The 26,328-nt window shown below is 44.5% G+C and overlaps 1 protein-coding gene across 1 annotated transcript in view; it reads right to left on the minus strand.

The window, feature by feature from the left end:
- The window catches only part of Fam193a (family with sequence similarity 193 member A), a 113,674-nt gene extending 110,953 nt beyond the window's left edge, over positions 1-2,721 (minus strand). The window contains 1 exon segment of the mRNA XM_032916538.1: positions 2,665-2,721. The gene's annotated coding sequence lies outside the window, so the exon portion shown is untranslated.
- Between the last annotated feature and the right edge of the window lie 23,607 nt (positions 2,722-26,328).

Genomic DNA, 26,328 nt, shown 5'->3' on the forward strand with positions numbered 1-26,328 from the left:
TCGAAAACTTCCTTTGATCCCTACCCTAAATGGCATCCTTTTATAAATCTCACACAGCATTAAAACAATAACTTTAAATCCCCATTCCAGTCCTGTGTGAATGTAAGTCACATGTAATCTGATATTTCAACAACTAACAGGTTGATTTCCACAATAAAAAAATCCTGGGGTTGGGGATTTGGCTCAGTGGTAGAGCGCTTACCTAGGAAGCGCAAGGTCCTGGGTTTGGTCCCCAGAAAAAAAAAAAAAAAAGAAAGAAAGAAAAAAATCCTTGGTTTTATAAGTATATATGACTACTGTTAATTATTTTGAAAATATAATTCTCATTATGTAGACAATGTTTGTTTCTGTACCTAGTACCAAAATATTTAAGTGCCAAAGGGTGGTAGAAAAAGCCTCCACTAGTTTTATTTGCAAACAGAAAAACAGTTAGTAGTCTCAGGCTGTAATACCATTCACTTTCCTGGTCTATAAATAATGCTCACTACAGAGAATTTTGAAAGCTTTAAACATGTGGGAAAAGGAAAGAGTAAGCTTCAGAATGCCCACCATAAAGTCTTTATGGACAAGACTTTCCTATGTAAATCCATATGCACACAATATTTTACAAAAACAGCTCTATACTATAAACACCTATAATCGTTTCACTCATACCCACAGATCCCCTAACTGACTCAGGAACCACCTCAAATAAGGTAGTTCTGTACCCAGCACTGAGAGCATTGTGATTGGGACTCCTACTAAAGGACAGATCTTCCACTGTCTTCTCTCTTAGTCACTTTCTGGTTTGGTGACCTATGGAGAGTAAAGGAAGCTTCTCAATACTTCTCTCTTAGAAACACAAGATCAACACAGACACCATTATCTGACACTGTTATGCATACCTGTGTTGTGCCACCCAAAGAGCTTACCACTTTGTATGGAAACTGAGTTTTTAGAGTAGCACTAAGGCCTCTGTGGAGCTGGGTGTGGTGATGATGCGTTTAATCCAAGTACTCAGGAGACAGAGGCAGGCAGAACTCTACTGAATTCCAGGTCAGCCTGCTCTACATAGCAAGTTCCAGGACAGCCAAAATAGAGAAAGACCCAGTCTCAAATCAAAACAAAACAAAAAAGATTTCTGGGGTTACGAGAACATTTTTTAGCCCTACTGCCAACGAAGACTTGTTTTGTATATGATGAAAACACACACACACACACACACACACACACACACACGTACACACGTTTAAACTAAAGATACCTCAAGTTTAAAATACAGTAAAAGCAATGTTTTTACATGATGTATGTCTAAATTCAATAATGCACAGAGAAATCTGTGAGCAAGTATTTTATTAAGGAAATGGAGTAGAACATAAAAGACCAAAAAATACTGGAAATCCTTTTATGGAACTATTTGTGTATGATTGTTTTTAATGGTGAGTTATGGTCCAAATTCTTGATGCATAATAGTTCAACACAAACAATCCTGCCAAAACTATGCATAAGGTCATCTGTGCTTGAAGAGTTACAAAAAGCAAGTTATTTCAGGTAAATGTTACGCTAAGTTGCAATTATTAAATCCTAGAATGAGGTATGAGGAATAAGGCTTCTATTTGTTACCAGTTGGTCTTCACTGAATGTCCTCTCTTCCAGCTCCAGCAACCACTATTAACGTTTCTATAAAGCACTGGCATAGGCCAATCTCCTACCTTCCCCCACAACAGAAGCAAAGGCATCCCTCAAAGTCCCAAAATGAAAAAGGACAACCTCATCTTAAACTAGAGCTCACTTTGCTGTCCATAGTCAAGGAAAAGGACAAACTCTAGAACTCAAGCCCAAGGCCAAATCCCAGATGCTAAACAAATGTAACAACAATACTATGGGAAGAAAGCTCCAAAAGTTGCACCAAAACTGCAGAGAACACCCAAGAACAAATAAGGAAAACTTATGTACTCATTTATTATTGTACTTTCATGCTACAACATGAGCATCAAAAACCATGCCCATACCCAACAATTTTTAACCTCTCTCAAAACATACTGTGCCAACACAATATTCCAAATCTCTCATTTAAAAAAAAAAAAAATCTGCCTCATGATTTGACACTCAAATACTCGTTAAAGCTTTGGTTTCTTCAGTGTGAATGTCTTTAAATGAAGATAACTTGTTTTAGCAACCTTACAAGATCTCAACCTGAGAAAAACCCGTAATCATTCGGTGGCCAATCCAATCTATGGAAACGATTATGCCAACTGCATCCCACGTACCAGCACTATCTTCTGAAGCAGAATAAAAGCGACAGCAGTCCATCGTCGGCATGCCTGCGTAAGTAAACCTGAAAAAATAGTTACCCCAACCCTTGAGACTATACTCAGCTGACACTCCTGAGGAAAGAGACCCCCGGCGGCTCCCGAGAGCCTACAGCAGCAGGCACAGAGGGCAAGACAACCGCGCCCGTGGCACGCCAGCGGTACCCAGAAACTTCTAGGGGGCACTTTTCAGTCAGCCCCAAGGCCGCAGTCGGTGTGCCCCGGGGGTCCCGCCGGCGCCGCCCTCCGCACCGCTCGCGCCCGGGAGGAGCTGTCAGCTAGGCAGCCGCCGGCCCGTTATCCGCCGGCCGCGCCCGCCTGGCTGCTCGTGAGGGGCGGCGGCCGCTCCCGCCCGCGGACCCCTGCTGCTTACCTCGAAGTAGCCGCCGGCGGCACCGCCCGCGCCCGCGCCCAGAGGCCCGTGGGCCGCCGCGCCGCCCAGCAGGCCCGCCGCGCCGGGGCCCGGGGCCTGGGGGCCGCGCAGCGCCGCCGCCGAGCCGGCCTTGCCGCCCGAGCTGCCGCCGCCCGAGCCACCGCCGCCGCCGCGCTTGTTCTTCCGGCGCTTGGCCCCGCGCTTAGCGTCGGCCGGGCTCATGGCGGGAGGGAGGGACGGAGGACGGCGGGCGGGGAAGGGCGGGCGGGGCAGGGCTGCGGGCGGCGGCAGCGGCGGCGGCGGCAGGCGGAGGCGGCGGCGGGCGCTTTGGCCGGCCGGGCGGGGGGTGCGGCGCGGGGTCTCCTCCCGGGCTGGGAGGGCGGGGCAGGCGGGAGCTGAGGGGCGGCTGCTGGCGGGAGCGACGCGAGTCTACCGGGCCCGGTGCCGCCGCTGACCAGAGTTAGAGTCCAATATGGCGGACACAAGGGGAAAGGGATCCCAGTTTACGTCGGGGGAGGGGGAAGCGGCGGCAGGGGGAGGGGCGCGGGCGGCCGCCCCCCCCGCACTCCGCCCTCCCGGGCGGCGCGCCCCTGGCCTGGGACCCCGCCCCCGACGCCACGCGCGGTGCACGCCGGGAGCTGTAGTTCCAGCCGCCCGCGGCTCCGCCCGGGCGTGTGGGGCGGAACCACGACTCCCGTAGGGCCACGCGCAGTTAGTCGTGCGGGGAGAAGGTGGCCCTAGGGTGACGTCAGGCGCCGCGCGGCCCTATGGACTCTGTAGTCCGCGCACGGGCGGAGCTGGAGGCGGGCGGGGTCCAAAAGGGTCTCGCAGTTCCAACTCTGGAGGTCTCCTGGCTCCGTCGGTACGGCCTCCCGTCTAAGACCGAGGCTCTTGCCCTGCTCGTAGTGGGCTTCTCTAACTTTGGCCCAGTCCAGGTTCGAGCGTGCCCTTTCACCTGTCGCTGTGTGACCTTGGCTATACGGGGCCAGGAAGAGGGCCGGCATCTGACGGCTGGTAATTCGCTGCATCGCCGATGACAAGGCCTGCAGAATCGCAGGAGCCTGCCTCACTCCCTTATCGCTTCTCTTTAAAGTCTCGATACTTAAAGGAGCGCTTCCTCAATCCATCGCCCGTGCTTTTCATCATTTCCCATTCACCACATAGCAGGAGGACTTTAGATGAGGCCAGAACTATGGGCCACTACCTAGAAACCTTACTCCTTGGAGCCTGGCTTTTCTATTGCCTACAAGGACCCAAACTAAAGGGCTTCCGCGCTTCCTACCTATTTTTGGTTCCATCAGTGGAACCAAATGTTATCTGTCGAGCTTAGCATTACGACGTATGGACATGCACTCCTGAACCTGTCCATTTCCCATTACCTCCTATTAATCCTGGCCCAATACAGCAATTTTGACCCAATTTTCACCCTAACCTGAGCAGCCCAATGTGATCAACCCCGTTTCACTGACTACTTTCCCAATAGAATGAAGGTCCCTCGCCCAAACAGGTCTTGGATAGCCCTGACACTAAAATGGGTAGGATGCCAGGCTGGACCTCCCTCAGTACTCCCTAGGTGGGCAGTGTCAGGACTGCCCCTTCCCTCCCAGTTTCATCTAAGGAGTCCAGTTGAATGCCTCCCTTCTCCCATAACCCCTTTGCTTTCTTCTGTTCTTGGAGCATTGGCATGGAGTTGAAATTTTTAAGTGTCATGGTCATCAGTATCTTAGAGGACACGAGGATATAGAAGTGCTTGCCTCCTACACCATAAACCCAACCCCTTCCAGGCAAGGGGCTGGGCATGCAGCACTCCATCATTTGCTAGGTGAATGAATGACATAATGATGACCATTTGTCCAACAGTGCACACGGTGCTGCCATGTCTCAGTTCACACATACAGTCTCCTGAGAGGTGCTATTAGCCATATTCTATGGATAAGAAACAGGTTTATAGGTGCTAAGGACGTTGCCCAAAGCCACTCTAGTTTTCAGAGACAAGGCCAGGATTCAAGCCAAGGTATAACTTTAGGTACCAACACAGTGTATATACAAAGACACTTTGTTTCTAGAGCAAATGAATTCACAGAATCTCTAAGCCTCTATAAGGCTGAAGAGGGTTTTTTGGTTTGGTTTGGTTTTTGTTTTGTTTGCTTGGTTAGTTGGTTGAGTTTTTATTTGTTTTGGTTTTTTGTTTTTGCTTTTGTTTCTGTTTTTCAGACAGCATCTCACCATGTACTTATGGTTGGCCTTGAACTTGATATGTAGACTAGACTAGTCTCAGAGATCCTCATGCGTCTCAGCCTTCCAAGTTCTGGGACTAAAAGTTTGTGCCACCGCCTGTTTCATTTTTATTCCAAACACCTGGGAGAGCCATGCAAGGCTTTAAGCATAGAATGCCATGGAGATACAAACTTCTTTTTATATATCTTTTTAATTTTTTTTTTTTGGTTCTTTTTTTCGGAGCTGGGGACCGAACCCAGGGCCTTGCGCTTCCTAGGTAAGCGCTCTACCACTGAGCTAAATCCCCAGCCCCATATTTTTTTAATTTTATGTGAATAAATATTTGCTTATGTCTGTATGTGCATGCACCACATGTATACCTGAAGCCAACAGGAGGCAGAATATCATATTATATGCATAATATAATTTTATGTATCATATATGTTTATATTATATACTACACTTAAAATATATGATTTGTGCAATATATATGTGTGTGTGTGTGTGTGTGTGTGTGTGTGTGTGTGTGTGTGTGTGTGTATCGCCTAAAATATATAGGCAGACCCAGGTAGTAATGGCACATGCCTTTTATCCCAACACTTGGGAGGCAGAGACAGGAAGATCTCTGTGAATTTGAGCCATCCAGGTTTACAGAGTAAGTTCCAGGACAGCCAAAGCTACCCAGAGAAACCCTGTCTCCAGGGGAAAAAAAGATAAGATTCAAAAAGTGGAAGATAAATCAACTTAAACATAACTATGAGCTATAATTTCTCTATGAAATCTAGAGAGTGTTCTTTAAAATGTTTCAACAAGTTATTAGCATAAAAATTAGCTACCTTTGAAGTCCTGATCCTCCTGCCTCAGCTTCTGTAATTCTAGGATTAGATATAAAAGTCTTTTCACATTAAGTTTTTGGAGCTTCTATATGTTTTATGCTTTTAGCATATGTCTGTTGAGATTCACCATCTTTAAAGTACTTAAGAGCCACTCAAGGCTTATAAATATCATACTCAGGAATCTCTTATTTTTAATCTCCCTTTGAAACAGAAACTTACTGTGTCACCTAAATTGGCCTTAAACTCATGCTCCAATTCTCTTAGCCTCTGAAGTTATAGACATGTGTCACTGTACCTGTTTGTATCTGGTTTCTTTAAAAAAACAAACAAAAACAAACAAACAAAAAAACCCCAAAAAACAGTTTTAACTATTCCAGATCATGTGTATTTGATATGATTTTGTAACCAGCATGTCAGCTATACCAAACCAAAAATCCATTTCAACAATGTATGCAACATGCAGAACAAACAATGTGCCATCTAAACACTATTGACAGGCTGGAGAGATGGCTCAGCAGTTAAAGGAACTTGCTCTTGCAAAGGACCCAATTTTGGTTCCTAGCAACACATGGTGGCCTACAACTCTAGCTCTAGTTCAAAGGGATCCAACATCCTCTTTTGGTTTCTGGGCACTAGGGATGCATGTGGTGCATAAATGTGCATACAGGCAAAGACTCAAGAAGAGGCAAATCTTGACAGAATTTCTCTGTGTGGCTCTAGCTATCCTGGAACTTACGTTGTAGACCAGGTTAACCTCAAACTCATAGAGAGACCTACCTGATCCTCCCTCTCAGTGCTGGGATTAAGGGCATATGCTGCCACTACTACGCTACAATCCTTCTCTCTCTCTCTCTCTCTCTCTCTCTCTCTCTCTCTCTCTCTTTTTTTTCTTTTTTTTTCGGAGCTGGGGACTGAACCCAGGGCCTTGCGCTTGCTAGGCAAGCGCTCTACCACTGAGCTAAATCCCCAACCCCCTACGCTACAAATCCTTAAATAGTATTGGGTTTGAGATAAAGCCCAGAGTGGCCTAGAAATTGCAGTCATTTTATGCTGGGGGTTTACAGAACCATCCTGCTTAGCCATTTGTCTTCCTTAAAAAAAAATACATACACGGGTTGGGGATTTAGCTCAGCGGTAGAGCGCTTGCCTCACGGGAAGAACAAGGCCCTGGGTTGGGGTCCCCAGCTCAAAAAAAAAAAAAAAAAAAAAAAAAAAAAAAATACACATGTGTTTGTGTGTTGTGGTTATTCTGCCTGCATGTATGTCTATGCACAATGTGCATATCATACCCATGGAGGCAAGAGGAGGACATGGGTCTCCTAGGACTGCAGTTAGAGACACTTGGGATGCACCATTTGAGTACTGAGCATTAAACCCAGGTCCTCAGCTGGAGAGATGGCTCAGTGGTTAAGAGCACTGGCTGCTCTTCCAGAGGTCCTGAGTTCACTTCCCAGCAACCACATGGTGGCTCACAACCATCTGTAATGGGATCTGATGCCCTCTTCTGGTGTGTCTGAGAACAGAGACAGTGTACTCACATACATACAATAAATAAATCTTAAAAAAAAAAAAACCCAGGTCCTCTGAAAACAAAATGTCTTTATCAAAATAAAAAAGACCAGAAAGAACACCGAGGATGAACAAATATCTTATTTAAAAAAAAAAAAAAAAAAAAAAAAAAAAAAAATTGGGGTTGGGGATTTGGCTCAGTGGTAGAGCGCTTGCAAGGCAAAAGCAAAACAAAAATTTGGAGCTTCCATTGCAGAGAGGTAGTGTAGGCTTTGATTTCCAAACCTACTTTAATAAGGGTTCTCATACACTTCAAATTCCCCTCTATCCCACCAACCAAAGGTAGGGAAGAAAGATGGCCAATAAGACAAGGAAGGAAGGGAGCCATGTCCCAGCCCCAGCAAGCAGCAGAAATGTGGCAGCTTCAGCCATATGTATCTGGCTTTGTAGTGAAAAGAAGGAGACTACTGGGACAATTGATGCTAGCTAGAGCTAAGAAACTTGCTATGATAAGAAGAGACCAGGATCACCCAGGTGAAATCTTCTGGGAAGTGTTTTCTCAGAGCACAAAGAAGCTGTGTTCCAGAGATGACCAAGGTTGTACCTGGTGCTGCAGCTGTACTTGCTAATGTGTAAGAGTCACCCAGATGGTACTGGTTTTGAAGCATGAAGGGGTCATGAAGAGCAGCTGAGGCTGGGCACTGTGAGAGCCAAGGAAGGTCATTGGTGAAGGTACAGCCTCAGTTGTAGTTGACAGCCCAAGACTGACAGGGTCATGACAAGGTTTGAGGCTTGGCACCATGAAGAGAGCCTATGAAAGGCTATTGGTGAAGCCTAGTTGTAATGGAAGACCCCAGTGTATTGGAGCACCATGGGACGATCACCAAGGGCAGCAGCAGCAGTAGAGTGGAGTCAACCAGAGCCTAGAGTGCTACAGAGGGCAGAGCTGGAGAAGTGACCCATGCCTTTTAGAGGAGCCCAGAATATCAAGTGTAGATCCCAGACTATAGAAAAGGATGTGAAGTTTAAGTTGCCTTAGAGACCCCAAGATGTTTGAGATGCTGGAGCTGTAGGATATCTCCTGAGAAAAGCTGCTAACAGGGAGTGGAAACAGCTCAGGAGAGAGAAGTTTGTTGCAGTCAACAAGATGAAACAGGAGTTGGAGATCTGAAAACATCAGACATGGAGATGTTTGGAGTTTGCATAGCTCATCCCCTGTCTTGCTTTGGGGATTACAGTTAAATGATTGGATGAATCTCAGAAGGCACTTTAAACTTTGGATTTTTAACATTGTTGAGACTGCTATAGACTATGGGGGTCTATGGAATTTGGACTAAATATATTTTTTATTATGCTATGTGTAGTTATGGCCCCCAGACTCCTTTGAACAAGCCTATGGGACGAGGGAGTGGAATAAGAGGGTTTGTATAAGCTTGGGCCTGGGAGTGGCACTATTAGGAAGTGTAGCCTTGGTGGAGTAGGTGTGTCATGGGCTTTGAGACCCTCACCCTAGCTGCCTGGAAGCAGTCTTCTACCAGCAAGCCTTCAGATGAAGATGTAGAACTCTCAGCTCTTCCTGCACCATGCCTGCCTGGACGCTGCCATGTTCTGGCCTTAATAATAATGGACTGAACCTCTGAACCTATAAGCCAGTCCCAACTAAATGTTGTCCTTACAAGAAAAAAAAAAAAGACATGGAGCATGTGGACCTGTTTAGAAGTAGTTCTTTGAGGATATTCCAATCTTCCTAGTTAGGATATATCAGCAGTCCAGTCCAAAACATCAAACACAAATCAGTAGCCTCAGTCCATTCCAATCAGCAAACACCAAACATAAATCAATAGCATGGCTCAATCCAGAAAAAAAGTGTAAGACTCTGCTGAGTTAGCAGGAGTCCATGGAAGTAGCAAAAAGCAGCCGGAATACCACAAGAAGTTCTCTACAACATCATGAGAAGCAAGATCAGAAAAGATCACTGAAGTGTTGCAAGGTGTGCAAATGCAAGACCATCATCAGAAAAGACCAGCAAAGCATTCCAAAGCAAATCAATGCAACAGTGATGTTCACTGTGTGTGTTGGATTCTATTTATATTCTTTCCAAACATCACACATCCTCTCACTTTTCTATTTAAGCAAAGCATCCTCTCATAAGACAGCTTCATGAAAAACATCACATGACACAACTGAGTCTCCAAATAAGCCAGAAAATTCCACTTCAAGGTAGAGTCCATGATCCTCTTGGCTGAGAGCACGGCAGCAGACACAGACAGACAGGTATCACTGGAACAGTAGCTAAGAGCTTACATCTTGACCAGCTATCATGAAGCAGAGAGCTAACTGGGAAAGGGTTGGGCTTTTGAAGCCTCAAAGTACAACCCCATTGATAGCCCTCTTCCAACAAGGTTATATCTCCTAATCCTTCCCAAACAGTTCCACTAACTAGGGACCAAGGATTCAAAATTATGAACCTATGGGGCCATTCTCATTAAAACCAAGACAAGCAGTAAGTTCTGACAACCACTGAGCCACCTCTCCAGCCTTGTTGATTTTTAAAGTTTATTTCATGTGTCATGTGTGCACACATGTACGCACATACCCACATGACCTATACACTTGCTCAGTAGACAACTTGTAGGAATTGGTTCTCTCCTTATACCACATGAATCCAAGGGACCCAAATGTAAATCCTCAGGCTTGACAGCAAGCCATCTCAGCAACCCAGTCTGACATGTTTTTAGATTGTGTCAAAATATACTCTATTTATCGAAACTTACTATGTTGTTTTTATGTTGTTTTTTTCATTTTTGTGGGGTTTTTTTTTTTTTTTTTTTTTTTTTTTTTTTTTTTTTTTTTTTTTTTTTTTTTAGGCTCTTTTTTGGGGGTTTGTCCCGTTTTTTCCTTCTTTTGCCTCCCCGGTTAAATCCCCAACCCCTTTGTGGGTTTTTTTTTTTTTTTTTTTTTTTTTTTTTGTTCTTTTTTTTTGGAGCTGGGGACCGAACCAAGGGCCTTGCACTTCCTAGGCAAGGGCTCTACCACTGAGCTAAATCCCCAACCCCGGTTTTTTTTTTTTATGTTTTATTTTGTTAATGTGTATGGGAATTTTGCCTCCATGCATTTCTGTGTACCATCACAGAAGCCAAAAGAGAGCATCAGGTCCTCTCAAACTGGAGTTACAGTTGTAAGCTACATGTGGTGTTGAACTTGAACCGTGGTTGTTGGGGTGCACTGTGTGAAGGCTGCCTTTGTATTCAATTGTTAATTCTGTACGGGCAGAGAGCTGAGTACTGGCTGGATTTGGGCATTGTTATTCTTACGGCTCATACACCTTCCTCACTTCTGATTGGCTGAAGAAAGTACTGAGGTCAATAGGTGAAGTAGGAAGGGAAAGCAGAACATCTGGGCAGAGATAAGGACTCTGGGAGAAGAATTTAGAGGAGATAAGATTGGCCAGTGTAACTAGGAAGTCGGATGTACTGGGAGTGAGAGAGAGGTAACAGGCCAGGTGGCAGGATGTGGATTAGAACAATTGAGCTAATTAAGTTAGACAAGCTAGCTGGGAGGTAGCCTAAGCTAAGGCCCACGCTGTAATAAAGATTAACAAGTCTCTGTCATTATTCGAACGCTGGCGGGTCTAAGGCCAGCAATACCTGGTCCTCTGGAAGAGCAGCTAGAGCTCTTAACTGCTGAGCCATTTCTCTAGTCCACTTGTTCCTTTAATCTTGAAATGTATAATTCACTGACATTCAGAATGCTGTAAAACTATCACTGTCCATTTCTGTGTTTTCTTTATTCAACACAGAAACTCTGTATCATTACAGAGGTGGTTTTTGTTTGTGTTATTTTCTATTTATTTATTCATTTTATTTATGAATGCTCTATCTGCATGTACACCTGCATGCCAGAAAAGGGGATCAGGTAACATTACAGATGGTTGTGAGCCACCATGTGGCTGCTAGGAACTGAACTCAGGACTCTGGAAGAGCACCCAATGAGCTAAGCCATTTGAACTACTGCGCAGGTCAACCCCACAGTGTTTCCTTCTATTGGGGCTCCTATAACTATTATGCTAATTTTTCTCTACAAATTTGCCTATTCTGTGTATCATTCTTCTTTACTTTTAATTTAAAGGTTGAGAGAAGGCTGAATGCATCCTCTTGCTTCCATCCCATAAATGGTGGAATCACAGGCCTGTGCTACCTACCATGCTGGGCAGGATTTCATCTTTTATTTATCCAATCATCTGCTGGTGGATATTGGGGTTACCACCATCAAAACACTGTGAATGCTAGGAACATTTGCGTACAAGTACATCCAGTCTTTTGATGGATATACATAGATGTATTCTACTGACCCATAGCTGTAGCCTGTAACTTTAATTATTTCAAACCACACTTTTAATGATGGTTCTTAAATGCTTTAACCTCCCTTTCATCCCACCACCACTACCAGAGGTAATGGGAATAAAAGGATGGGGGCAAGTGGACTTGTTTAGAAAGATTCTTTGGAGCAACTCCCGTCTGTGCTGTCTGGAAATCGGCAGTTCAGTTCACAGGTTAGCAGGCAGTGGTAGCTCGATCCACTCACAGACACCTCATGGATACACCAGGAATCCAGTTCAGTAGAGCGAGCGGGGTTAGCAAAGGTAGTGACACGACCTAGCAGAGACAGCCAGGCCTCAGCTCGGCTCGAGTCAGCAGGAGGGACCAGCAGGAACACCAGGAGTTCTCCACTGTGTCTTTCTCAGGGAAACAAAGACTCAAGACCCACCTGTGTTGCAGTGTCTTGGTCAGGGTTCCTATTCCTGCCCAAACATCATGACCAAGAAGGAAGTTGGGGAGGGAAGGGTTTATCAGCTTACTTCCATGCCGTTCATCACCCAAGGGAAGTCAGGACTGGAACTCAAGCAGGTCAGGAAGGTCTTTCTTCTTTTCTTTTCTTTTTTTTTCGGAGCTGGGGACCGAACCCAGGGCCTTGTGCATGCTAGGCAAGCGCTCTACCGCTGAGCTAAATCCCCAACCCCGGGATGTTTCTTACTAGTCTTGCCCTGGCTTGCTCAGCTTGCTCTCCTATAGAACCCAAGATCACCAGCCCAGGGATGGCACCACACACGGTGGGTCCTCCCGCCTTGATCACTAGTTGAGAAAATGCCTTACAGCTGGATCTCATGAAAGCATTTCCACAACTGAGGCTCCTTTCTCTGTGCTAACTCCAGCTTGTTTGTCAAGCTGACACACCAAACTACCCAGTACACACAGCTAGCTGTACCAGCAAGCCAAGCCCCATGAGGTCTTATTTTATACCCTCCAAACATCACATGTCTTCCACATGCCTTGCCTCAGCACATGCATATAATCAGCCCAAGACCTTGGAAGCTGCAACAAACTGCAGCATACCACCAGAAGTTATTTGGTGCATTTTGTTGGACCCCAGAAGGGAGACCCTCACTCAAGTCTCGGGAGGAACGCGCACCCAGTAGGACACAGACACCGACTTGCTGTAATCACACGAGGAAGTTTTAATTGTAAGCAAAATGAAACGAGAGCTCAGGCCAGCATGCTGGGGTCGAGACTCATACACCACACAGGGAGTAGAGGAGTTCGACCCTGACCTGACTTTTTACAGAGCTTTTAAAGGAAAAAACCACAAACCAGGGGGAACAAGGGGGGTAGGAGGAAATTCTAAAACTATAATCTGCCCATACAGCTAAATCATATTAATCATGTACCACACACTCCCAAAGCATTGTGACATTGTGATTAGGGATTGGGACATTCTACACGGCCAGTAGAACATTGTGGGTTTAAAGCTATGGGCCATTATGGCTATTCAAAGAAACCTTTCATGTAAAACTGTTTTGGGAACCATTGTATAGCAAGGGAGGGTGAAAAGTTCAGGTTCTCACAGGCCCCACTTTTTCTTTCTGGGTAGCTGGACCCTTATTTCTCCTTTTGGTATTAATTTTTAATTTTACACTTCTACATTCCCCACTTTTTCTTTTTTATTATCGCTCTAACCTTAGAGCGATTGTTTATCTCATTGTAACTCTTGGTACTGTTGTCGCAGGACCAGTACCTGAACAGCACTCACTTTTTTTTTTTTTTTTTTTATAAAAGCCACCAGCCTGTTGAGTATACATGGCCCGAAAGTAAATAGAAGCATGAGAATTATAATGGGCCCAACTAAAGTAGAGAGGAGAGTGGTTGACCATGGGGACTTATTAAACCAACTTTTAAACCATCTCTGATGTGTTTCTTTGTCTGTCTTTTATCTAACCTTTTTTAAGTTTATTTATGGAGTCTTTAATTACTCCTGAATGGCAATTCTGAATTCTCTATAAGCCTTGTATTGTAACAGCAGATGTCCTTGTGCTGCCCTTGCAGCACCTAGATAGCCTTAGCCCTAAGTAATTCTCAACTCCTTTTTTTTGTGTCTTACTAAGTCGTTAGCATCAGGATTCCAATCTGGACACTATTTAAACCTGCACACCAAGGTCATGACTAGCTTTTAGAACTTCTAAACTTATATAGATTGTGATCCCTGAGGCACAGTCCCAAGAAGTGTTAGGAGTACAAACGTATGTAGCGTTACATCATTTGTAATGGAAATCAAGCCTATCCCACACCTATCTTGATAGAACCCAGGACAAACATGACTGACTCTCCCTCTAGGTCCCAGCTCTCAGCCCCAACAGCTAATACACGGCTGGTGAGGGCTGAGAATTGACAGCTGTCAGGGTGGTCAGCAGCACCAGGTACAGTCCTTTTCAGCGAGGCTCGAATGTCTGGGCTCAGTGTAGCTGCAGTCTCCGACCTGGAACTCAGGGTCTCCGGGGCATAGGCTGCTGTCAGCTGTGAGCAGATTTCTTTCTGTATCACCTGTAGGTCTTTTAGCCTGGCACACAAATCATTATTACTATGACATGTTGGTTCAGTAATATCACCTAATACAGTCAGAGGAGCTGAGGCCCCATATCAAAGGGGTAAGGCTGAATCTGGAAGGGGTATTTCTTGCTCTGAAGAGAGCAAGAGGGAAGGAGTGTCACCCAGTCTGCGCCAGTCTCCATGGTTAATTTGGTCAGGGTCTCTTTTAGAGTTCTATTTATTTACTCTACCTGTCTTGAACTTTGAGGTCTGTAAATATAATGTAATTTCTAATCGACCCCTAAGTACTTGGCCACACCCTGGCTTACCTTGGCAACGAAAGTAGGGCTGTTGTCTGACCAGATTACCTTGGGCATTTTAAATCGGGGGAAGATTTCTTCCAGTATCTTCTTGATGATTGTAGAGGCCGTCTCTCGTTTGGTGAGGAAAGCTTCTATCTATTTAGTTGTTGGCTTCACCAGGGCATCCAAGAGATGGCAAAGGCATCTGCAGTGCTGATGTGTTGGGGGCGTAGAAGTTCAGCCATCCCAGATGACATCGTTTTGTCCACCATGGCAGCACCCACTTATCTCTGATCTTCATTCATGAAGAGAACTGTTCCCATCTGTGACGAGGTCCTCGGCTTTCAGCAGCCGTCAATCAGCCAGTCGCAGAGGTCTTTCCTCCACCCATGGGCTTCTGCCAGTGCTTGACACTCGTGTTGTGGTGGCTCCAGGTCCGGACTGGGCAGCAAGGTGACCAGATTATCCCCACCCGGTGGAGAATCTAGTCCATGGCAGCTGACCAGTGGTCCCATCTTTTGGGACACTCTATTTAAAGGCAAACATCAGCCACTCTATCACAGTTTAAGTCCTGGATTGGGCGATAATTGTTAGTGTCCGGCTGGCAGGAACGGTGTGTTTCAGGCAGAAAAGCACTAAGCCGTTCATCTCCCAGCATCAGGTTCTGGTGCACTGAGACAGGTCTTAAGCTCCACATACACAGTCTGTAGATATGCATACACATGGCCTCACCCAGCCATTTTGGGGAGCAATTTTCTCATGAGCAAGGGATGGGGGCAGTCAGGGATGACTATGAACTAGTGGGTTACCCGGCCCACGCCAAGGTCCACTGTTCTTCGGGCAGTCCATAAGTATTGTTCGTTGTCAGTAGCCCCTTGTACTCAAGGTCTTTGGATATTGGCCCACTGGGGGGCATAGGAGCACAGAGCATTGGGTCCCTGTATCCACACTTCTCTTACATAGCCAGCACTCTAGGACCAGTGGCCCCTCTTGTTCTTTCTTGGACAGTCCTTGACCCAGTGTCCTTTTTCTTTGTATTAGGCACACTGATCTTTAGCCAGTAATTCTCTTCTGTTGCCAGGTACTATCTTCCTAGGTTCTCTAACTACTGTGGCCAGTATATGTTCTTCTCTCATCTTTTATCTCTCTTTAGCTCTCTAACTTTTTTTTTTTTTTTTTCTTTTTTCTCTAGCTTTCTGTTCTTTTTAACTTATATTAACTCTCAGCAACTTAACTTAACCCTTTAAGTTTCTGTAACATTTTCTTTATACCCTTTCCTTATCTTGGCCAGATTGGTGGGGCACTTTTCAACCCCTCAGAGACCCACCCTTGGAGCCTGGCGGCCGACCTGGAGCACTCCCTACCTTCAGGCGTCTGAAGACAGCAGGTTTTCTTCGTGGTATAGGAGTCCTGTAACAGTTACTAACAAGCATCTCAAGAGAATCTTGAGAATAGAAGAGGGCAAACAGCATTTAGTCACACAGCTAAACCAGGAGGCCTTCGTATAAATAAGCACAAGCTTTGTCTATGAAACGGAAAGGTGAGCAGAGAGGCAGCAGATCTGTTATCGACTATCTCTCTTAGACTTAGATTTTTCCCTCACGGAGTATCAGCTCCGTGGCTTTGTCTCTCAAGAGAACCAGCCTCTAAATGACACTAAGCTTCTAGTAACAACTAATAACAAAAGGATGGAGAGATGGTTAGAACCTGGTTGTTAGAATAAGCGGCTGACAAAAGAATCGTAACCGGTTCACCTGGGGCTATCAGGATCTCAGTAGCAGCCCTTTATCAAACTGTCTCACTGGGTTTAAAGGCCCATGGAAAAAAAAAAAACATTAATCTTAACCTTGGCCACCGCCTGACAAGGCAGGCTCCCTTAAAGAACTTCTCTAAATGAGCGCTCTCCTTCTGTGAGCAAATGTCAAAAATTCTTTTCTTGTTCTTGTCTTCCTCATGGTCCTCTCCCACCTCGCTCTCAGCCTTTTTAGATAGTTCCTCCTGTAACATTTTTAACACAGCCTGTCCCTTTTTTATAGCCTGTTGACAGCATTTCTGATCTTTTAGGCAGCTACGCACTAAGTGTCATACCGACTGAAACTCTGTTTTTAAGATTCTTTACTCCCAAGCAAAATTTAAATCTTTCCCAGTTCTTCACAGCTGGCTGTGAGCACAAGTGCAGATAAAACACTATATTTTTATTTTGTATTTTTTCTTTGCGCCTGCTAGGCAAGAGCTCTACCACTGAGCTAAATCCCCAACCCCCACAGGTGCTGGTATTAAAAATTAACTTTGGCTATCAACCAACACACCGCCACTAGAGCAGGGTCCACAAGATTAAGTTTCTTACTCACTAAGCATTAAGGAGACCAAGTAAAACTCTTCGACGAACAAAGCAAACAGTTTTATGATTTCAAACACAGTTGTCGGTCCATGATTTTAAACACAGTCGTCAGTCTAAATTCAAACACGAAACGAAAGTCAAAAAGACACTAACAGACACCAACACGTCCAATCGTCTGTCCCATGTCGAGCTCGACAACACACACCACCCACACGAACACAAACAAAAAAGACAACAGAAAACAAAACCGACGTCGACCTCGTGTCGACCAGAGGCACTGAAACTGATCGGCAGGTCCCAGACCTTGCCTAACAAATCGGTCGTCAAGGAGTAAAGTCTCCTCTGGACCTACCAGAAGGGGTTCACCAGGCGTCCCTGGTCCTCCCCCGTGTCCTCCTGGGACGTCTCCCAGGGCTTAACGGACGGTGGACACCTGACACGTCTATCCTTATCCACCCCGCTCTCCTCCCTGGAGTGCGGTCTCACTGAGCGTCCGCAAAACTGAAATTGCGATCGCACCAGATTCCCAGACAGGACACAGACACAGCGCTGAGACGAAACAGAGAATCTTACCTCCAAGTGGGTCTAGGACCCCTGGGTGGTCACGCAGATCCCGGACGAGCCCCCATAATTGTTGGGCACCAGAAGGGAGCCCCTCACTCAAGTCTCGGGAGGAACGCTGCCCAGTAGGACACAGACACCGACTTGCTGTAATCACACGAGGAAGTTTTAATTGTAAGCAAAATGAAACGAGAGCTCAGGCCAGCATGCTGGGGTCGAGACTCATACACCACACAGGGAGTAGAGAAGTTCGACCCTTACCTGACTTTTTACAGAGCTTTTAAAGGAAAAAACCACAAACCAGGGGGAACAACGGGGGTAGGAGGGAAATTCTAAAACTATAATCTGCCCATACAGCTAAATCATATTAATCATGTACCACACACTCCCAAAGCATTGTGACATTGTGATTAGGGATTGGGACATTCTACACGCCAGTAGAACATTTGGCGAAAAGCTATGGGCCATTATGGCTATTCAAAGAAACCTTTCATGTAAAACTGTTTCGGGAACCATTATATAGCAAGGGAGGGTGAAAAGTTCAGGTTCTCACAGGCCCCACTTTTTCTTTCTGGGTAGCTGGACCCTTATTTCTCCTTTTGGTATTAATTTTTAATTTTACACTTCTACAATTTCTCTCTATGGAGTCCCAGCAAATGTAGCTCAACTACGAAATGTAAGGTGGATTAATACATGTATATCATTAGCAAAGGATCTTTCATCACGTGTCCTTTCACATGCTTGCTTTAGCAAAACATTCTCTCTCCTGTGTCGGCTTCAGCAAAACGTTCCATCACCAGTCTGCCTTAGCCTTTCACTCCTGTGTCCACGTTCCTGCACGTGTTTACCTCAGCAAAACATCATCCAACTGACTTTTAAAATTTTTTTTAAGATTTTATTTATTGTATATGAGTACACTGTAGCTGCCTTCAGACACACCAGAAGAGGGCATCAGATCCCATTACAAATGGTTGTAAGCTACCATTTGTTTGTGGTTGCTGGGATTTGAACTCAAGACCTCAGGAAGCGCAGTCAGGTGCTCCTAACCACTGAGCCATCTCTCCAGCTGACTTTTTTTTTTTTTTTTTTTTTTTCGGAGCAGGGGACCAAACCCAGGGCCTTGCACTTGCTAGGCAAGCGCTCTACCATTGAGCTAAATCCCCAACCCCCCCAATTGACTTTTTAAAGAACCTTTAAGTTTCACTTCAGCAGCCTAATAATTAGGCTGCATGAAAAAAAAAAAAAAAAAAAAAAAAAAAAAAAAAAAAAAAGGCTGGAGAGATGGCTCAGTGGTTAAGAGCACTGACTGCTCTTCTGGAGGTCCTGAGTTCAAATCCCAGCAACCACATGGTGGCTCACAACCATCTCTAATGAGATCTGATGCCCTCTTCTGGTGTATCTGACAGCTACAGTGTATTCATATAAATAAAATAAAATCTTTTTTTTTTTTTTGGTTCTTTTTTTCGAAGCTGGGGACCGAACCCAGGGCCTTGAGCTTCCTAGATAAGCGCTCTACCACTGAGCTAAATCCCCAACCCAATAAAATAAAATCTTAAAGAAAACAAAAGGGAGGGGTTGGGGGATGTTGGCCTGGAAACCGGGAAAGGGAATAACAATTGAAATGTAAATAAGAAATACCGTTAATTAAAGATAAAAAAAAGAAAAAGAAAAAGACAAAAACCAAAACAAACATAAAAACAAAAGCCCCAGAAATTGGAGGTCTCTATTTCTAGTGCAAATATAAAATAAGGAATCTGCTCTTGAGAACGGTCATGTGCTGATCTCATATAGGCTAAGCTGTGAAATAGACTCTGAAAATCTAACCTACAAAAAAGACTGAGGTTGGGGGTTGGGGATTTAGCTCAGTGGTAGGGCGCTTGCCTAGAAAGCGAAAGGCCCGGGGTTTGGTCCCCAGCTCCAAAAAAAAAAAAAAAAAAAAAAAAAAAAAAAAAAAGACTGAGGCCAAACCAGCTGTGTAAAAGAAACAAAACCCAGCAGAGCTGTTTGGAACAGGTTTAGACCAACTGAATCATTTAGAAAAGACACTTTTCAACTAGTTGAGCTGCATATAGACCGTGTAGTGTGCCGCAGGTCTCCAGTGTTTTTGAGATGTTTGTTACCTGTGGGGTAGGCTTGGATGATAGTTTTCAGTCATTTCTGCTTCTGTAAGTAATACATCACCCATATGTCTGTAAGTCACCCCAATAAAACTCATTGGTTCACCAACTTGGTTGGACTTAGGTAGTCTCCATAGTTTTGTCTGCTGTGGAATCCCTATCTTTTGGGAAGTAGACATATGTTGCATCTCTCCAGAAAAAAGTTTTGTCACACAACTGGCACCCAAAGAGGGACACAACAGAACCAAAGATAAGTCAAGGGAAGAGTGAGTATATTAACCTGGCTATGAGCAGCAAGACAAGCAACTAAAGCAAAGCAGCCCGAGGAGGAAGCATCCAAAGAGAAAATTTGACACAGTTGTGCTTTTCTGTGGGGTTTTTGTTAATGGACCTTTGTGCTATGACAGTGGTTGCATAGGTCTTGCTATGGTTAGTGAGACGTGCAACTAAAGCTGAACTGTCAGGATTAGGGGGGTATTTGGGAGGAATTCCAGGATGCTTTATGAGTGGGGTCCACCATGTGTATGGAGACACTCTGAAAACAACGAAGAGTCTAGAGAAAATCTTTTGGTCTTTGAGATTAGTACACAAGTTAAGATTGTCAGTAGGCAGCAGCAGAGCTTATCTGGCTTCTGTTGCGTGTAGCTAGAAATGCATCTGAGGCCAAGAAGGCATTCAGTCAGAACTTGTTTGTGTAAAGGAGCAGCTGTAACAAGAGAGATACAGCTAGTGTCCTCTATATTAGCCTCTGATTTGGCAAGTAAATTAGATAAACAAGAGGATGATGGTAGTGGTAAAAGCATTGAGAGAGGGTTGGGGATTTAGCTCAGTGGTAGAGCGCTTGTCTAGCAAGCACAAGGCCCTGGGTTCGGTCCTCAGCTCAAAAAAAAAAAAAAAAAAAAAAAAAGCATTGAGAGAGCCTTCAACTCCAACCTTAGTAAAATGGAGAGAGAAAGAGAGAGAGAGAATTTGAGAGAATGAGAATCTACAATTCACCATACAGAAGGGGCCTCTTACAATGGTCTGGTACAAGGTGATCATGAACTGCTGAAATTAGAAAAATTTAAACAGTGAAAGAGCCTGTTGCCTATTGTAAGGTGTAGGACATGGGAGCAGATGGAATTCATCTGATTGTAGTGAGTCCAAAAGAACTAAGTAATGTGACTACATATCCACCTTTAAGGCAAAGGCTACATTTAGGACCTGAGACAATATGCAGAAAGTCAGTCCCCAGTGGACTGGCTTATTAAATCATTAGGAACACTTGGTTGTCTCCACCTGAGGTCCCCCACAAATAGCATGGGTTAGAAACCACAGAGGAGAAACAGCCATTAAGGAAGAATCTAAAAATAAGAAGAGCTTTGTTTGCACCCCAGTTCATTGGGCCGCAAAGAACTATGTTCATAAGAGTTAAAGAACAGGTTGATCCAATAGGGACTCAATAGGGACTCCATGGAGTTTCAGTGGCTTCACTGAGTGAGCCCTTTGAGGGGGCAAGACTTTATAAAGAAGAAAGGCATTGGCAGACCTCAGTGTCTTAGCCAACACATAAAATGTGTCTGTAAAGTAAAAGAAACTAGAAAAGATTTTTAAAAAATGGCAAAGCAGGGTTGGGGATTTAGCTCAGTGGTAGAGTGCTTGCTTAGGAAGCGCAAGGCCCTGGGTTCGGTCCTCAGCTCCGGGAAAAAAAAAAATGGCAAAGCAGAGGAATAGGTTCAGATGTGGTGAATTTATGTTGACCTGATAAAAAGTCAAATTCTGTGCTAAGGAACTTCTAGAAGAAGCTGGAGGAACAGTTCACAACATCCATCAGTGATGAAAACAGGTAAGATCAAGTCTGTTTCAGCAATGGATAATTATACCCCTAAAGGAAGAAGGGTACATTTTTCTCCCACAAGAGGTCGTGCAAGGGTAGAGATGGTTCGCCCAGTCAGAAACTGTAGTATTATGTGGAAGCATCAATTCTCATTAAAAACCTGATGGCCTATTAGCAAAAGGCAGGAAGGCTGGGAGTTCCAGTAGAGGGATTGTTACCTGGAGCTATCAGAGGGGGAAGATTCGTCCTGGACTCTGAGGAAACCGAGGAGAGGTAACTATCCCTGAGGCAGACACAGAACAGTTTGAGTTACAAGCTGGTTGGAGAATGAGCCAAAGCTCATGGCCTAGGCATTGATTCATGAACAAGCCTACGAGTCGCTCCCTGGGAACTGAGATGCAGCTGGAGAAGCCAGCAGGTAGGAGAATATCCCCCAACTGCCAGGTATGGTGGACGGAGGGACAACAGCTACAACACATCCACAGTGCCAACCCTGGGAGCCATCAGCTACAACAGGGGATGGCAGGGTCACACTCACCTTTGGCCCTGAGTAGAGCTGAGTAGATTGTCAGGTCCACTAAGTTGATCAGAACTAGTAATTTAAAAAAATGTAGGGAGGCTCTGTGAAAGGAGTTCCAGGATAGGAATATGTAATGGCTCAGGGGACATTTCTGAGAGTTACAGGGAGTGAATTAAGTTAGGACCTCCCATCCATGATTTGTCCCCAAACTTTGATCTGTGGAGAAAACAATACAAATGGATGGAACCCTTCCATGTTCTATTAGACCTTGACTATTACGTTCAACTTTACTGTCTTCTTAGTTGTGAATCATTGGGATCGCCTGACTTTGAGAATAGGTGAAAACAGATGTTCTGAGTGCTTCACCAAGGTTATCTTTGTTTTGGCTGAATTTTGTTAAGGGATTGTAGTTCAGCATGTTGACTTGTCCTGCCTCTCCCCTAATACATCCACCATTTATTATATAGATGACATGATGCTAACCTCTGAGCATTTTACAGATTTCAAAAGCCACTGGAGAGACAACCAGGTGCAATGATACTTCTGGTTACCTTACAACCCTACTGGGGCTAATTAAAAAGAAAAAAATTCAAAATGGTATGTGATTTAAAAGGAACACTCCCAGAGGCCATAAGGTTACTGACTGAAAACAACAGTGCCAGGGGTGGGCTTACCTCCCTGGGAGTTGTTAGGCAGGAAAGCCCCTGAGGTCCCAGAAATCAAGGGCTATAGCTACAGCTGTTGGTTCTATGGCAGAACTAGATAGTAAGACCCTATGGCTAAAGACATCACACAATTTGATTGCAGGGCATGGAAAAGTAAGCTAGAAATTCCCATCAGGGGCCATGCTGGTTGCTAGTGGAGAACTGTCACTAATATTTTTGCTCAGCTCTGGACCCTGAGTGCTAAAAGACCAACATGCCAGGTAGGATGTAGTTGCTTGTATAATAATGGCTCTGTTATTATGACTTCTGACTGAATTTATGGCCTACTCCACAAGAGGGAATTGATAGCTAGTACTGTACATCAGGCCAAAGACCTGGGGCCAGAGATGTTGAAAGTCCCAATGGAAAAACTATTTCGTTGTTTTCCTAAACGGATATGATGTACCTGTCAAACTGCCTTCTAAACATGTGCTTCCATAGATCACTAGTGTCAACCTCAACTCACAACCACTGGTGATCCTCTTAACAAGTGACTGTGGTTATGAACAGTGGTTATAATCCTAAAGTCAGTGGTTCTCAACCTGTGGGTCACAAACCTTTTAGGGGTCAAGCAGCTCTTTTACAGGGGTCACCTAAGACTACAGGAAAACAGATATTTACATAATGATTCATAACAGTAGCAAAATTATTTATGAAGTAGCACAAAACAATTTTAGGGTGGGGGCTCACCGTAACATGAGGAACTGTATTAAAGGGTCATGACATTAGGAAAGTTGAGAATCACTGTCATAGGTAAATATAGTTACCCCTCTAAGGATCAAATATCGTTACAAAAGAGGGGGAAAAATAAGGAAAGAGAGAAAGAGAGAGAGAGAGAGAGAGAGAGAGAGAGAGAGAGAGAGAGAGAGAAAGTGATGGAGTGCAGTACAGTATGACAGTTTTGAAGACTGAACCATTCCATCCTGCAGGGAAGCTTTTTTTTTTTTTTTTTTTTTTTTTTTTAAAGATTTATTTATTATATATGAGTACACTGTAGCTGTCTTCAGACACACCAGAAAAGGGCATCAGATCTCATTACAGATGGTTGTGAGCCACCATGTGGTTGCTGGGATTTGAACTCAGGACCTCTGGAAGAGCATTCAATGCTCTTAATTCAATGCTCTCCAGCCCACAGGGAAGCTTTTTAAGCATGAATGTGAACAACTTAAAACACCTTCAGAAAGTCCCTGAAACCAACCAGATTCACTAGGCCCCTCCCTTTCAGACAAACCAAGTTGTGAAATAGACTCACACAAACTAAGCTTTAAAAAAAAAAAAAAACTGGGGGTTGGGGATTTAGCTCAGTGGTAGAGCACTTGCTTAGGAAGCGCAAGGCCCTGGGTTCGGTCCCCAGCTCCGGAAAAAAAAAAAAAAATACTGAGGCCAAACCAGCTGAGCTGTCTGAAGAGGTTGACAAATGAAGTCACTTAGGACACTTCAATATGTTGAGCTGCCTATGGACTGTATTGCGTGCTCCAGGTTCCCAGTGTTTGTGACATGTCACCCATGCTGAGGGAGCTCTAGTGATGCAGCTATCTTTCAGTCATTTCTGCTCCTGTAAAGTAACCAATCTCCCATATTCCTGTAACCCCAACTTTCTGCTCAGTTCTGGACCCTGAGTATTAAAACACAACATGCCATGTTCACCAACGTGGTTTGACTTTGGTGGTATCCATACTTCCGTCTGTTGTGGGATCCTGATCTGTGGTAAGTAGACGTGTGTTGCATCTACCAGAAAAAGTTTTGTCGGGCTGGAGAGGTGGCTCAGCGGTTAAGAGCACCGACTGCTCTTCCCGAGGTCCTGAGTTCAATTCCCAGCAACCACATGGTGGCTCACAACCATCTGTAATGGGGTTGGGTGTGTCTGAAGACAGCTACAGTGTACTCGTATACATTAAAAAAATAAAAAAATCTTTAAAAAAAAAAAAAAAAGTTTTGTCACACCATCCCATGTACTGTAAACCTGGGCTGAACAAGAAAGTAAGCTAAGGGGGTTGGGGATTTAGCTCAGTGGTAGAGCGCTTGCCTAGGAAGCACAAGGCCCTGGGTTCGGTCCCCAGCTCCGAAAAAAAGAACCAAAAAAAAAAAAAAAAAAGAAAGTAAGCTAAGCACCAGATTCCTCACTCTCTGGTTTCTGTGGAAGCATTGTCAAGAGCCATCTCCTGACCCTACTTCTGTAATTTCCTTGGTATGATAAACTATATCCTGTGAGAAGTAAACTCTGAAACTGCACAACTAGAGCATGCTTGTTTATTTGCATACTTTGGTGAACTGAGTCCTTCAACAGTTTATGAGTAGTATTACATGTATATGGGTACATGGGCCTGTGCATACATGTGGAGACCAGAATGTGTCAGGTATCTTCCATCATTCCCCAACTTACTCCCTTGAGATATGGTATCTCATTAAACTTATGAGCGAGGCAGAGCAGCCAGCCAGCCTCAGATTCTTTTGTCCTAGCCCATGACATTGAGTTACAGAACAAACACACATTTCTATTTATGTGGGTGATAGATCTGAAGGTTCTCATGCTTACACAACATGCACTCTTATTCACCCATCTTCCCAACTCCTATGTCCATCTCCTTAAACTATTTTAGTTGTTACATGTTCTAGACACTGGTCCTTAATAGATAACTTGCCTTTTTGCTTATTTAGGGACAAGGTCTCACTGTAGTACAAATTATCCTGCAACTCACTACTGGTCTTGAATGTATGGTGGTCCTGCCTTCCGATTCAAGTGCTAGGATTGCAGGTGTGCACCAACACTCCAAAGTAAACATTTTGTTTTGTCTTTCCACTAATATTAAATTGTGTGTCTGCATGTGGGTATATACACAAGCACTGGTGCCTGCGGAGATCTGAGATGTCAAAATCTCTGGAAGCAGTTACAGATGCGATCTGCCTGATGAGTGCTGGAAGTTGAACCCAAGTGCTCTAGCAGAACAGGCAGTGCTCTTAACTTCTGTGCCCTGACTGAGCCTTCTTTTCATTCTATTGGTATTATCTTGTGGTATCGGCCTGTTTTTTTTTAAAAGACTTATTTATTGTATGTATATAAATACACTGTAGCTTTCTTCAGACACATCAGACCAGGGCATTGGATCTCATTACAGATGACTATGAGGCACCATGTGGTTGCAGAGAACTGAACTCAGGTCCTCTGGAAGAGTAGTGAGTTCTCTTAACCACTGAGCCATCCTCCCTGGATCTTGGTTTTTGTTTTTTGAGACAGGATTTCTCCCTGTAATAGCTCTAGCTGTACTGGAACCCCCTTAGTGGAACAGGTCTTGGACTCAGAAAGATGTTCCTCTGTCTGCTAGGATTAGAGATGTGTGCCACCATGCCTGGCTGGCTGATAGTCTAACTTTGTTTTTTCATTTGCTCCTAAGGCATTTCCTGTTACAAGCATGAGGACTTGAGAGTCTGTACCAATGGGCATAGTTGTATGTATTTGTAACCCCAGCTTTGGAATGGGGTTTGGGGAAGCAACAGGCAGATCCAGCCTGCTGTTCAGCCAACCTAGTTGTATCTGAAGCTTCTGAGGAACCTTGTCTCAAGGCAGTAAGGTGGATGGTGTTAAAGACTACATAGTTCATCCCTCTACGGCATATCTATATACTCATGTACACACAAAACTTCTCTTTCCCAGAGTCCAGAGGATATCAGGTCACTTTTCCAGTTGGAGGAAACTGTGGGTGCTGGAAACTAAACTCTAGTACTTGTAGTGACAAATTTCAAATTATGGTTTCTTTAAAGACAGGAATATAGTTTCATCTTAACCCCAGGTGTGGCATACAGGGCTGCTTCAGACTGTCCACAGTAGTTGATTCTATCTGCCTCATGCTCTAGCAAGGGTGTGACTTTGCCAGCTGCAGATA

The sequence above is a fragment of the Rattus rattus genome, chromosome 11, assembly GCF_011064425.1.
Source record: "Rattus rattus isolate New Zealand chromosome 11, Rrattus_CSIRO_v1, whole genome shotgun sequence".
In the NCBI taxonomy this organism is placed as follows: domain Eukaryota; kingdom Metazoa; phylum Chordata; class Mammalia; order Rodentia; family Muridae; genus Rattus; species Rattus rattus.